Source organism: Taudactylus pleione, unplaced genomic scaffold (assembly GCF_031769625.1).
Source record: "Taudactylus pleione unplaced genomic scaffold, aTauple2 ptg000021l, whole genome shotgun sequence".
In the NCBI taxonomy this organism is placed as follows: Eukaryota; Metazoa; Chordata; class Amphibia; order Anura; family Myobatrachidae; genus Taudactylus; species Taudactylus pleione.
Genome location: NW_028284423.1, coordinates 17,424,685 through 17,437,774, shown reverse-complemented (window position 1 = coordinate 17,437,774; position 13,090 = coordinate 17,424,685).

Genomic DNA, 13,090 nt, shown 5'->3' with positions numbered 1-13,090 from the left:
CCAGCACCCTATGGACTGTCCCCCAAAGGTAAACGGCGTAAAAAAAATAAAAAATACTTTAGAACACCCCAAAAAAGTACTTTCGTTTTGGGGGAGAAAAAAACAAAGTTGGGGGACAAAGTTAAAAACTAGTGAAATAGACTCCAGGGGGTCCCCCAAGTGTTTTTTTGATTGCAGGTGATTGCTGAAGGTGCGTTTTTTAAAACATCTCTTTTGCGATTTTTGATCATGCTTGCACCCATTTTCATGTACCCCAGATTTGCTGGGACCACTTATTTTTAGAAAAAAAACTGCTAAATGCTATTCTTCACCACCTGGGCAAAGATGCTAAATAGCAGCTATTGAGACCATTCAAGTACCCCAAATACCTTCAGCAGGGCTATTTGGGGGTATCCATAGTGATCCGCCATGTCAGTGCATCTTTTGGGGGGTGTCAGGCTGATTTCCCCAAATCTGACAGCACTTTTTGCCTATTTGAGTTTCGGCGGGACGCGTTTTCGCGTCCTTTGCAATTGAATAGGGCGAAAAGCGAGGATGAGCGTGATACTTTTCCGGAGGCAAAACCACCGTTGACGGCGGAAAGTGCATCATGCGAAAAGTCCGGAACTTTTCGCCGGCAATTGAATACGGGCCTAAGGCTCAAAAACTACCAAGTGCAGTCAGATGATACCAAGCATATGGGTAAATGACTGATTTTTGGTTGTCTGTATTAACATCTGAAAGACTGCAATCAGATCAATCAGGATCGGTTGTTTTTCTGGGCCTGTACATGTTACAATTTGCAAAAAATTTCAGTTCAGTTGGCGTGTTATGGGAGTGTCTCAGCAGGGGCGTTTCTAGAGAGGACGGGGCCCGTGTGCAGTCTCCGTCAAGGGCCCCCTCCTCATCGTCGGGCAGGTGGCAGCGCAGTGAGCGGTGTGTGGCCAGCGCCACACTTATAGACTCTGGGCACTAGAGTGTGCCCAGAGACTATAGCGCATGCACAGGCCGGGCCGGTTCTAGGGTGTTCGACCAGTGCGGTCGCACAGGGGCGCCACCCGTAGAGGGGCGGCACCCCTCCCCAGCATCCCGATTTCAGCGTGACAGTACTGTCCCGCTGTTCCACCCACGGCCCGAAGTGGCCCGCGGGTGGTCAAATCGGGAGGCTGGTTGACCCCCACCGCCGCATCTGTGCGGCGGTGCCGAACCCCCAGAGTGGGAATGGATGCCGCGCACATGCGTGCGGCAACCATTCACTGACGGGAGAGGGCTGGGGGAAGCCCAGCCAGTGACGGAATGCTAGGCTTTACCCCCAGCCTGACGTTATTTGGAGGCGTGCCATGCGGGCCAAATAACGTCACATAGGGGGCGTGGCCTATGGTAATTAGGACACACACCCAAATTCGAAGCCGCGCGCGATGTTAGGGCGCCTTCTCGAGGGCTGACACAGGGTGCTCCGAACCCTGGAACCGGCCCTGTGCACAGGTCACTGGGAAAATGGCCGCGGCTGCCATTTTCCCTGTACTGCACATGTGCAAACAACAGCGCGGTGGGCCCTCCCTGGACTCAGGGTCTGCATCCATTATAAATATGCCCCTGTGTCTCAGGCATGTCCAGGGCCATAACTAGGGTGGTGCGACCAGTGCCATGGCACAGGGCACCGCAGGGCAGGGGGCGCTGTTTGAGCCTGTCAATTTTCCTGTTTATTATCATTCTCACTTGTAACTTCCTCTTCTTTTATCCCCACCATCTCCTGAACTCCCCTATCTCTTCCCTGGCCCTTCCCTATTAGGCCATGGCCCTTTTTCAGATGCAGTATCTTATGTCCCTAAGTAAAAAATGGGGGGGGGGAGGTGCCAATGCTCTCTCTGGTACAGGGCACCAAAAAGTCTAGTTACAGCTCTGAGCGTGTCAATGCAAGTGGTTGCTTTCACAGACGCACAGCTGGAAAAATAGGAGTCCATGTCAGATGGAGAAACTGCACCTGCCATAGGCTGGAGCAAGTTTTGACGTGTGGCCAATGGTGGTGTATAAGGACGCACCAATCGTGTTACAGTATGCACGGGTGCTAGAAGTGGGAGTCTCTATCCTTGCACAGTAGGACCCATGGATGTACGGATGAAGGGAAAGAGTTTGTATTGGCATTTTCATAAACCTGCAGACGGTTGACCTCTATTAGACTCTGCTGTGTGCATTTTTGCATACAACTCAAAATCAGGCCCTCTCTGTTACAGGGACTACAATGTTTCAGTAAACTGTTAGACTGTGATAACTATAGTCCCGTCCGGCGTTCAAATTCTCTTGGAGATTTTTCTGCACATGTGCAATGTTTTTGGTGTTGATATGTGTACAGAGCTCGATTAAGACACTGGGGTGGCCAGGGGCACTAAATACATGAGAGGGCCTATATGGTATAAAATTAGGAGCACTTTTTCTCAAAACTCATTGCATACCGATAGCCTGCCAGTCCGCCTTCTTGTGTTCCGCATAAGCACCAGCCCCATGGGAGGTTTTGCTAAGAGTTAGCATGCACAGCCATACAGTGCCTTGCAAAAGTATTCACCCCCTTGGCTTTTTACCTTTTTTCTTACATTACAACCTGTAATTTATTTATTTTTTTAATGTGAATTTTATGTGATGGATCTGCACAAAATAGTCTAATTTGGTGAAGTGAAATGAGAAAAATATATATAAAAGTTCTGAAAATTGGCATGTTCATATGTAATCACCACCTTTGCTATGGAGCCCCACAAAAGTTCTGGTGCAACCAATTACCTTCAGAAGTCACATAATTAGTGAAATGAAGTCCAGCTGTGTGAAATCTAAGTGTCACATGATCTGTCAGTATAAACACACCTTTTCTGAAAGTCCACAGAGGCTGCAACACCATTAAGCAAGAGGCATCACACCATGAAGACCAAGGAGTTCTCCAAACAAGTCAGGGACAAAGTTGTTGAGAAGTACAATTCTGGGTTCGGTTATAAAAAAATATCCAAATCTTTGATGATCCCCTGAAGCACCATCAAATCCATCATCATGGAAAGAACACAGTACCACAACAGCAGAGAGCCGCCCACCAAAACTCACAGACCGGGCAAGGAGGGCATTAATCAGAGAGGCAGCACAGAGACCAAAGGTAACCATGAAGGAGCTGCAGAGTTCCACAGCAGAGACTTGTGTATCTGTGCATGTGACCACAATAAGCCATACACTCCATAGAGACGGGCTGTATGGAAGAGTGGCCAGAATAAAGCCATTACTTAGTGATAAATATAAGAAGACATGATTTGAGTTTGCCAAAAGGCATGTGGGCAACTCCCCAAATGTATGGAGGAAGGTGCTTTGGTCAGATTAGACTAAAATTGAACTCTTCGGCCACTAAGGAAAACGCTATGCCTGGCGCAACCCAACACATCCCATCACCCCAAGAACACCATCCCCACAGTGAAACATGGTGGTGGCAGCATGTTTTTCAGCAGTAGGCACTGGGAAACTGATTCCAGTCGAGGGAAAGCTGGATGGTGCTAAATACAGGGATATTCTTGAGCAAAACCTGTTTCAGTCTGCCTGTGATTTGAGGTTCACCTTCCAGCAGGACAATGACCCGAATCATACTGCTAAAGCAACACTCGAGTGGTTTAAGGGGAATCATTTAACCACTTGCCTGGCACGGTCGTATCAGATACGACCACACCAGGCTGGGCTTTCCCTGACATGGTCGTATCTGATACGACCAGTCAGAAGTGCCTACTAGGCGGCTGCGGGAAGCTAATCTTCCCACAGCCGCCTATGTCAGAGGGACCTGCTGGTCCCTCTGCTCCCTCAGATTCCCCGCCAGTGTATCCCGATCACTGCCGGCCACAGTGATCAGGCACCCAGCGGAAACCCCTCCCGGCAGCCTGTCTTGAATAGAAGAAAATAGCAGCTGCGGCTCCCGATAGCCACAGCAGCTGCCGGTGTGAACTCCCTCAGGGCGAAGCTTCCCTACCTGACAGCCGCTCCCACCCCTTACATCACGGGGCGGCTGCTGCGCTATGTCCCCGGCCGCTCCCACCCTTTCCTTCCTGGAGCGGCATACAAGTACTGTAGAGAAACAGCAGCTACGCCGGGATGGGAGCGGTCAGGGACAGAGTGCGGCTGCTGCTTCTCTATAGTACTTGTATGCCACGCTGGGATGTAAGGGGTGGGAGCGCCGGGAACACAGCGCAGCAGCCGCTCCGGCATGTAAGGGGTGGGAACGGCCGGGGACTTAGAGCAACAGCCACTCTGGCATGTAAGGGGTGGGAGCGCCGGGAACACAGCACAGCAGCTGCTCCGGCATGTAAGGGGTGGGAGCGGCCGGGGACTTAGAGCAACAGCCGCTCTGGGTTGGAAGCGGTGAGAGAGCGGCCATGGACACTTGTTCCCCTGCGCGGCTGCCAGTGTTCTGTCCCCAGCCCCTCCTTCTGGCTACAACTCCGCCCCTGCCCGACCCCCATGTCCTGATCACAGTGATCGGACATTGTGTTTTGTATAAAATAAAGAGAATCACACTAACTATATATATATATATATATATATATATATATACACACATATATATATACATATATAATTATATATGTATATGTGTGTATATATATACAGTATATATATAATGTATGTGTGTGTATATATGTGTGTGTGTATATATATATATATATATATATATGTATGTATATATGTGTGTGTGTGTATATATATATATATATATATATATATATATATATATTACACATACAGGTAGAGAATTTCCCATATCCTAAATGCTCGGAACCAGGAGCATGTCGGATATGGAATGTTTTCAGCATTTAGAATAACTCGGAGTACGGCGGAGTAGGTGGGTGTCCGGTGTCCAGCTTGCGTTGTGGGGGTTCAGCTGCATCCATGGAAGGGTGCGGAGGTCCAGCGGTGTTCGCGACTGAGTACAAGGGGGTTCGGCAGGGGTGTGGGAGGGTCCAGTGGCGTCAACAGCTGTCAATGGCCATCATTACAGTATACCATAAAAATTGCTATTTTTATGGTATATGGTATTTAAAATAAAAAAATTGCTTTGGAATAGTTTTAAAAAGTTGTTGTTGACCTAATTCAATCACAAAAAAACCCGACAATTTTGGAGCGTTTTTTGGGAAAAAAAATCGTTAAGTGGTTAAATGTGTTGGAATGGCCTAGTCAAAGCCCAGATCTCAATCCAATTGAGAATCTGTAGTCAGACTTAAAGATTGCTGTTCACAAGCGGAAACCATCCAACATGAAGGAGCTGGAACAGTTTTGCCTTGAGGAATGAGCAAAAATCCCAGGGGCAAAATGTTTCAAGCTCAAAGAGACTTATCCAAAGCGACTTGCAGCTGTAATTGCCGCAAAAGGAGGATCGACAAAGTACTGACTTTAGGGGGGTGAATAGTTATGGACGCTGAAGTTTTCTGTTATGTTGTCGTAAATGTTGTTTGATTCACAATATAAAAAAAACACAACTTCACAGTTGTAAGCATGTTCTGTGAATGAAATGATGCACACCTTCAAACAATCCATTTTAATTCCAGGTTGTGAGACAACAAAACATGAAAAATGCAAAGGGGGGTGAATACTTTTGCAAGGCACTGTATATACACTATATACATATATATACAACTCCAATGGAAAATACAGGCACTCGGAGGCATGATTCATGATGCAAAAATATAAGTGTATTAGGACTTCAACGTTTCAGGGCATCCGCCATTTCATTAGGACACACATTAATATAAACAACATTACATGTACACTTACCCACAATAAATACCCAAGGGGTATGTAACCGTCGACAGCCACCTCCAGCCACGTGTAGCGGACATCCCTGGGAGACACACTTCCGGGTCCCACCTGCATGCATTGCTAAGCAACAGTTTAGCTTGCAGTCCAACAGGAGGAGGCTGCTCCGTCCGACTCCACAGTGGCTGGTCAGGAATGTCAGCCAGAAAACATGCACCTGCACAACAAAAAAAAAATGTGATTAGACACAAACATCATGAAAATACATAGCAGAATACATACTCATAGATCACATAATAAAATAAAAAATAATAAGAGCCAAAGATCAAATCATTACCAATGCTGTCAATTAAATAAAATATAGTAATCCCCCAGTATTATCATAACTAGCCAAATGCATCAATAAGGAAATTACAGCAAACTGTTCCAGTTCATTATTTCGTAAAGACCTCTAGGAGATACACAATCGAACCTAAAGATCCACTGTGCTTCTAACAAGACTTTCACACGGTTTCCACCTCTAGGGGACTTATGGATGTGATCTATCATCATGTATTTGAATGAAGAGAGGGGATGTCCAGTACTTATAAAGTGCTTGGCTACTGGCTGATCGATATCTCTACCCCTATAGCGAGATTAATAGCCGACCTATGTAGTGCCATCACAAAATGTTCGTGTAGTCTGGCCTACATAGTATAACCCACACGGACACCATATGATATACACTACAAATGCTGAAGTACAAGTTATTATATGACAAATCGCAATGCTCCTATCTGAATGAGGATGCTTAGGTACCAATATCTGCAAATGGTACAGTTGTGACAACTATAACACCTGGTGTTTTCACATATACTTTGGGTGGTTTTGGGATACCTCTTCCCGTAATGTCAGTAATCATAAGTCGATCTTTTAAGTTGCAACCTCTACGAAATGCAGCCATAGTTCTCACATTTTTAAAGGCTGGTAGCTCCGAATCAGATGTTACAATGGGCCACAATGACTGAGAGGCATGTCTAATTTACAGGACTGGCCACAGTAAAATTACTAGTCCAGGAATTATCTTATCCTGATCCTTGATTTTAGGTTGTAACAACTGGGACCTAGGCATGGACAGCAGCTTGGCATCCCGACGCCCGGCCTACCAGACGTAGGTAAGCCGGGCGTCGGGAGCTCATAGCCGTGGGGGGAGGAGGGTTAGGTTTAGGGACTCCCGGGGGGACTTAGTGTTAGGTACGGCTTAGGTTAAGGTTAGGCTGGGGGAAGGAGGTTTAGGGTCAGGCACCACCGGGGGGAGGTTAGAGTTAGGCACCCCCACTGGGAGGGTTAGGTTTAGGGTGCGTGGAAGGGGGGTTAGGTTTAGGCACCCTTGCTGGGAGTTAAGGGTTAGGCACCCCTAGAGAGGGGAGGGTTAGAGTACTTACTTACCTTAGTCAGGATCTTCATCTGCCAGCCTTCCGGTGTCTGGATTTCATCCATCAGGCTTAGGTCCGGCGGTAATACATAACTATTCTCATTAACCACATACTACATGTATATGTGAACTTAATTGTGGAATCAAACTCATTAATTTCTTTCATGAGTAGCGCGAAATATTCCAAACCAGCAATCCACAAAAGGAACACGTTGTCTTGTCTATATATCTAGTGTAAGCGCTTAACAGAGCGATTCTAAAACATCATCTCCCATTGTTCGAACATGTAAATGTTCGCATATGACGGTGCCACCGTTAACCCCAAGGCACAACTGCGGAGATGTAGGAAGTACTGCCCGTCATGCACAAAATAGTTCCTAGTCAATGTCAGTTCAATTAGAGTCATAAACAGATCTATATCAAACACCAACGGATCCAGATGTTGTCTCAAGATTTTCTCATTTTTGCCCCCAACCCACCAGAAAGGGGAATTGTAGTATAAAGGCTGAAGACAGCAAGGCAACAAAAAAAGTCCCAGCAGGCACTTCCTTTATCTCAAGCAACAATTTAAAAAAATAGTAGTATCCTTTAAAAAGGAATTAGTGGAACTAGGGTCAAAAGTTGACTTAGAACCCTTTTTCAAGAATTGATCCACCACAGATAGTTCTGATGCTGCAGGTTTCTGCTGAAAATTCTCTTTAATACCCTTTTCAGACATATGACCTGGGAAATTTCCTGCTCAGACCTGGGAATTTCTCCAGTGCAAAATTCTGGATATTTGGTCAAGACCCCCCATTCACATTACAGCGTCTACCTGGGAAATTCCCAGGTAGACCCCTTTCAGACACAAACCTGGTTTTTCAGATTACCTGCTTCTCCTCTGCCGTCTGCCCCTTCTAGCCTATATCCTCTCCGGCTGCCGCTGTCATCAAAATGCAGCCATTTTATTTTATTATTAAATTATTTGTTTTATTCCCTATTTGCCCTGGTGGTCCAGCAGGAGTGCGAGTGGCCCGCTGTGGCAGAGATCCTTCGGCGGTCTCCAGCGCCGGCGGGTGTGTCCCCGGCGTCCGGCTGGGGTTCTCTGTGCCTGAGGACCCGGCCAAGGTCGCTGACTCGATCTACAGTGACACAGCCACCAGCGCGGCTGGTCCACGTGGGTCTCAAGTAATGAGCAGCCACTAATGTAAAGCCAACGCTCATTGGCTCGCGGGATGGGTGTAATGACAGCTCATTCCCATGAGCTATCATTCGCATACTGTAACTTCATGTTGAAGCGCGTAGTTACAGTGTGTCCGTGGTCCTTAATGGATTTCTGTGGAGAACATAGTGGGACAAAAGGTGAGTATTGGTGCTTTATTACAGGTACAGTACATCCATGGATATTTTACGGTGACAAGGGGACGTGAACATCGGGCAGGAGGTAAGTATGTGAGTGTGGTAGGTGTGCAATAAATTTGTACTTTCACGATGTGTGTTGTGTTTTTTTACACATTACTTTACAGGTGAACTACAGGTACCAGCGGGCCCATAATGTCTCACATGCTGGTACTTGTGATTCTACAAGTACCAGCATGTGGGGGAGGCTTGCTGGGACCTGTAGTTCCACTGTGAAAACAATGGTGTCTCCGTCCCCAACAGACCCCCCTTCTGTGTCTCCGACCCCCTTTTGTCCTCAGCAGCCCCTTTCTGTGCCCCCAGCAGCCCCACTTCTTTGTCACCAGCAGCACCCCTTGTGTCCCCAGCAGCCCCCTTTACTGTATCTCCATCCTCAGCAGCCCCCTTGTGACCCCCGCAGCCCTCCTTCTGTGTCTCCTTCCTTAGCTGCCCCGTTACGCATCCTCAGCAGCCCCCTTTTGTCCCCCACAGCCCTCCATCTGTTATTCCGTCCTTAGCTGCCCCCTTATGCATCCTCAGCAGCCCCTTGTGTCCCTAGCAGCCTCCACACTTACCTTCGCAAGTCCACATTGCTGTTCCGGCCTCTCGGGAACCGGCTCCAGCGCTCCTCTCTTTCAGCGGCGCGCGTGGCGGCATGATGGCATGACGTCACGCGCGTCGGGTCTTTAACAAAATGTAAAAAATAAAATTATTGGCTGTGGTGCCAGCAGACGTCTAGTAGGCTGCTGGGCCAGTGCAGCTACAGTAAAAAAAAAAAAATCTCCTAAATGACAGGGGGTGCCCCCCCTGAATCCGCCACTGAGCCTGCTTGTTCGGGAGACAAATTCAGCCGTTTAAATCGGGACTTGAAATCGGACAGGATCCACCAAATACACCATCAATCAAAACGATCCTGTCAAAACCGGGAGCTTGGTAAATTCACGATTTTTTAAGTGAAAAAACTGCCATTTTTGATCGATCCTATCAGAGTTGAAAAACGGGACAAATTGGAACCAAATCGAATATTAGCAAACTTACCCCTAGATGTTGTTTCAGGTGTCATCTGTGTTTACACACACACACACACACACACACACACACACACACACACACACACACACACACACACACACACACACACACACACACACACACACACACACACACACACACACACTCACACACACACACACTCCCCCCCCCCTCCTCTCTCAGCCCCTTCTAGGTAAATGTTACAAACTGTAGCTCATAGGCTACAATGTTTAACACCATCTGAAGATGTAGCCTATGGGCTACAGTTCATAACATCTACCAGGAGAGGTATCTGTAGATCCCTCCCCAATAGGAGATACAGAAAACCTATTGCACTGGTTTCTGTCACTGCCAATTATTTAATATTTTGTAACCACTTTTCAAATAATATTTATTAGAATAATCAGAAAATTAATTTTCAAATGGGGTGCTACCTTTTATTAATAAATTATAATTATAATACAAAATCCAAAAAATATATCAAAGCAGAATAATATTAAATTGTAGATGAAGATTGTAATGTGAACAAATAAATGAAGACTGTGGGCTTCCTTATTTTACGAGTTATAAATAACAATCAGCAATTATTTGCTATGCTTGATATCATACTAAAGTGATGGGACAAGTTTTCTTATGTAAGAGTATTTATTTTCATGATTCTTAATCCAAGTTACTATATTGATTGCATATGATAAATAAGATTATTCAGAAGGTTTATTGGGTACTACTATCAGTAAAAAATACAGTAACTATCAAACCGAGGTGGGTATGTCACATGCACTCGGTATGATTTACAAATCCCGGCAGCAGCAGCCCGACAGAGGAGGAACTCCTGATCGTCCTAAAGGTAAGTATAAACTAACCTAATTCTACCCCCTAACCCTATCCCTCCTTTAGGGTGCCTAACCCTAACCTCCCCCCCCCCCGTGCCTAACCCTAATCCCCCCTCTAAGTGTCTAAACCTAACCCCCCCTTCCCCGCTGCCTAACCCTAACCCCCTCAGCTCCTAGCCTGACCCTAACCTCCCGGGGGGGGGGTGCCTAAACCCTAAATCCCCCACGGGAGCCAAAACCTAACCCTCCCCCCCCCGCAGCTGTCCGCGCTCGGCATCCCTTCGATCGGGATGCCGGGCGCCAGTCTCCCAGCATCAGTAAAATGACAGGCGTCTACATTTAGATGCCTGTCATTTAACCCTCGCCTGGATTAAGAAGTCGGGAAGCCGGCGGTCGGAATTGCGTCCGCCGGCTTCCTGAACGTATACCTGTCACACTGATATTACATTTCTCCATATACATTTTAGGTAGTGTCATTTATTAATGTGTTTGGATTTTTACCATAATAATGTATTGGAGTTACCCTCTAAAACCTCAGTATTAGCAGCTATTTAGACATTAATTAGGTAGTGTTATAGCTCCACAGTAATCACTATACCTGCACAGATTCACTCATAATGGCATCTATAGAATAAGCAGTGATATACAGTATCAACATTGTGCTAGGTGCTATTAGCTATATTATTAGTAGTATTGTACTGCGATGAATATTATATATATATATATATATATATATTATATATATAATAATATGTGCAAACAGAATTAGAGATCAATGGTTCAACTTGAGAATAAATGCGTCTACTATAATGCAGATCAAGTAAGGGTAGTTTTTTTTTATGGAATGTATTCAAAAGGTCGACAGCAACAATGTCAACATTCTGAATGTGGACACCACAATGTAGACAGTTATTATGTCAACATTGTTAAGATGTCAACATGCAAATGGTCAACATTCTCAGAATGTCGACAGATGAAATGTTAGACTGTTGACATTAGGGCTAGGCTGCAGGCAGGAACGTTATGCGTGTGGGGGGTAGGATTAGTATGAGGGGGATAGGGTTAGGCTGTGTGTGGGGGTAGGGTTAGGCTGTGTGGGGTTTAGGCTGTGTGGGGGGTAGGGTTAGGATGTGTGGGGGGTTTAGGCTGGGTGAGGGTTAGTGCTAGGCTGCGGGTGAATAGAGTTAGGCTATGTGGGGGGTAGAGATAGACTGTGTGGGAGGGTAGGGTTAGGCTGTGTGGGGGGTAGGGATAGACTGCAGGGGGGTAGTGTTAGGCTACGTGGGGGTAGGTTTAGGCTGTATGGGAGAGTAGGGTTAGGCTGCGTAGGGGGCTATGGTTAGGTTGTGGGGGTAGAGTTAGGCTGCGTGTGGAGGGGTAGGGCTAGGCTGTGGAGGGGTTAGGACTAGGCTGCATGGGGGGTAGGGATAGGCACTAGGGGGAGGGTTAAGGGTAGAGACTAGGGTTAGGGATAGCAGAGAAATACTCACCAGAACACAGGAGGATTTGATCTCTGACTCAGAAGATGCCACTAGAGCCACTGCAGTCACCAGGAGAAGGTAAGTCACCGCTGGGACACCAGGACATGTCAACATTCTAACATGTCCACATTTCATATTTGTCTACATGATGAAATTTGATATAGTCAACATCAACATTAGGACCATGTCTACATTCTCATAACCGATGAATTTCGACATTATGACTTTCGACATTTTGTTCCCAACCTGTTTTTTATATATATTCTCAGAGTCATTTCTCATAATTTGTACTATACAGATTTTAATATCCCATCTCATATAGTTGTATTAGACTTTAGTACAATGTAGCTGTGTTGGTTGCAGTTGGTTGCAACTTATTTGCAGTGAGTTGTCTAGTTCTAATCAATCAGTTATAACAAGCTTGTGTAGATTGCTATTTATAAAATACCAATCTAATTATGTCGAGATTAAAAAATCCCACGCATATTTTTAATTGTGGATTTTTTGTATCCTAAAATCCGATTAGGCAGTTAAACCACATGCATTATTTTCACTCTCATAATGAACCAAGATAGTTAGTACAAATTGCAGTTTTATTTTTTAGATTGTACTAAAAAGCATCTACTGTTGCTAGCGATCACTTTACTTTTACACATCGCAGGGATGGGATCCTATAAGAGTCCATATCCTTGGATATGATTTTTGTTAAATTCTTTCGATCCCTAATATCTTATTACTGCAATAAGTGGAAGTAACAAAGCCCCAATAATTAATAAATATGCCCCTAAGGGGGCTATCCAATGAGATGCGATATTTCCGCTATTCTCCCAATAATTTAGTTTTCGTGGCTATTGCAAGAAAACTACTACTTTTGGCTTCATAGTTTTCGTGGTATCCAATTGCAAGCAAATTTCCGTAAAGATCTCTCGAATATAGACCAATCATGTGATTGGGGAGTGGGAAGTTATTGCACTATTTAAGGTCTACTGTGGCTTAGTCCTTGCACCATTTCGACCAGAGTGTTTCCATTGTTTGCTTACACTGTCCGGTCTCTAAGTAGCCTTATGTAGTACACCCTACACATCATACAGTCTCTAAGTAGCCTCATGTAGTACACCCTACACATTATACAGTCTCTAAGTCAGTGATTCCCAACCACGGTCCTCAAGGCACACTAACAGTCCTGGTTTTAGTGATATCCATGC